Below are 2,699 nucleotides of genomic sequence, written 5' to 3' on the forward strand. Positions count from 1 at the left end.
TCTCTCTACTTATCTCAATACCTATCTAATTGTTCTACTTGGTCCATAATCTGATTCTATAGCTCACAGACAACACAGAATTAAACTGGGAAAGTCAAAAGGCTATAATTCAGGTTGGTAGCCAAAAACAGTCAATTAGGACAACTTTGAAAATGTGCTAGCAAGCACCTCACCCTTGGGCCTTGCAGTTTTAGGCTCATATTAGAAAGTTCTTAGTCCTGCCCTATTGACTCTCCATTCACTCCCCTCCCCCAGATTGTCCCACATAGCTTGCCAAAGGCTTTTAGCTTAACTTTGTTTCTAAGTTATTTTATGGTTATTTTAAGCCATACCATGATCCTTTGTTCATTTAAACAACAGCTCCTTGATTTAGGTGTTAATTTTGTGTGAGCACAATTAAGTGTTCTGTGATTTTCATTCTTCTAAATATTAGTCATAATTTGTTACAATCCACCCAGTCAAATGCTTTTGCATAATGAATAAAATACAGACAGATATTCCTCTGGTCTGTGGAGAGCAGCAGTCCCAAGTCTGCCTTGTCTCATGTCAAGTCTCTGGTTCTTCTCTGAGGCTACTGTGGCTGTTGCTCTGATCTTGAAGGATAAGCTGCTGCTGCTTCACTGACAGAGGAAGATGATTCTCCTTCTGCTTCTGAGTTATACAATTTAATGGGGAGACTAGCCGATCTTGTAGATTGGTGAGATAGCCAATCCCCTTGCGAATAGGATAGCATATTCTGTTTACATATTCCCATCTGTCCATATGGCAAAGTCAAGTTCAATGGCTAGGAAAGCTATTTTGAATAATAAACTCCACCACATCCATCATCAGATGGACAGAAACATCATTGAAACAACCAGCCACAAAAATAAACACCACCTTACCATCCTCAATGCTTCTGCATTATGGTGAAGTGAGAGTACAGAATATCCTGTGGAATGCCAAAAGAACAAACAAGCCTGTCTTGAAGGAAGTGAATGAAATCAGAATGTACTTACAGGCAATGTTGATGAAATTTCATCTCACTTTGGGTATATTTTGAGAAGGATGTACTTCTGATAGAGAGAGAGAGAGAGAGATCATGCTGAAAAAGGAATAGTGTCAGTAGAAAAAGGCCCCATGAGAAGAATTTGCACAGTGACTACTACAATGGGCTTGACCATGACAAAAGTCATGAGGATAGTACAGGACAAGTCAAGGTTTAGGTCTGTTTTTCATATAGTCAATATAAGTCATAGTCAACTCGACTGCATTTAACAACCACCACCTGGAATTAGAAGAATACCATTCTTTAGAATTCATAATAAAAAACAGATCTGAACCCTGTTCTATCCTGTGTCATCCTCATACTTCCTGACACACAAGAGCCCATTGTGGCATCAATTCACCTGGTTGAAGGTCTTCCTCTCATTCGCCAACCCTCCACAATTCCTAGCATCATGTCCCTCTCCAAGGAATAGTTCCTCCTTGCAAGATACCCAAAGTATGTGAGACAAAGCCTCATCATTCTTGCCTCCAAAGAGCATTCTGGCTGCAACCTCTCCAAGATACATTTGTGGTTTTTTTCTTTTGGCTGTCCATGAGATGTTCAATGCTCTTCTCCAACATCACAGCTCAAAGGCATCAATTCTTCTTCTGTCAACCTTATTCACTGTCCAGCTCTCAGATGCATAGCAAATGATGGGAAAGGCCATGAACTGAATCAGACATACTTTTGTCCTCAAACTGACATCATTACGCCTCAATAATTTGGAGAGATCCGTAACTGCAGAATTTCCCACTGCAATGTGTCTTTGGTATAGATTACATCTCAATGACAAGAAAACAAAGGTTATTACCACTGGACCAAGGAGGCAACATCATGATGGATGGAGAAGAGATTGAAACTGTATATAACTTTATCTTGTTTGAATCCACACAATTAACAGCCTTAGTACCAGCAGTCAGGAAATAAAGAGACACACTGAACATCCCATGGATGGCCAAAAGAACAAACAAATATATTTTGGAGAGGGTGCAGCCAGAGTGCTCTTTGGAGGCAAGAATGATGAGACTTCGCCTTACATACTTGGGGCATCTTGCAAGGAGGTTCTATTCCTTGGAGATGGACATGATGCAGGGAAGGGTAGGGAGTTGGTTAAAAAGAGGAAGACTCTCAACCAGGTGTATTGACAGAGTGACTGCTACAATGGAGTCTTGTGTGTCAAGAAGTGTAAGTATGGTACAGGATAGAAAAGGGTTCAGATCTCTTTTTCATAGGACCACTATGAGTTGTACTCAATTTGATGGCCACTAACAACAACATAACCCATTAGAGAAAAGATCACAAAGGAAAGTACAATTTGATATGACTCATGATTATCAACTTATACATTTATGAATTCTAAAGAATGGTATTCTGGTTCCAAGTGGTTTTTGTTGTTAAATGCAGTTGACTATGATTCACGGTGATTATATGAACAACAGATCTAAACCTGGCTTTATCCTGTACCACGTTTTCTCTGTCTTTATTGTTTTTTAATATTATTCAGATTGAACCAGCATCTGCTCTACTCTAGTATGACCTCATCTTAGCTGATAACATTGTTAAAGAGTCCTCTTTCTAACCAAGATCACATTTACAGATTCCAGGGGCTAAAACTAAAACATCTTTCAGGATGTGGAAGAAATGACTTCATGTTACTCTTGGCATGTAGAAA

Source organism: Elephantulus edwardii, unplaced genomic scaffold (assembly GCF_000299155.1).
Source record: "Elephantulus edwardii isolate Elephantulus edwardi_28Jun2011 unplaced genomic scaffold, EleEdw1.0 scaffold00019, whole genome shotgun sequence".
Taxonomy (NCBI): domain Eukaryota; kingdom Metazoa; phylum Chordata; class Mammalia; order Macroscelidea; family Macroscelididae; genus Elephantulus; species Elephantulus edwardii.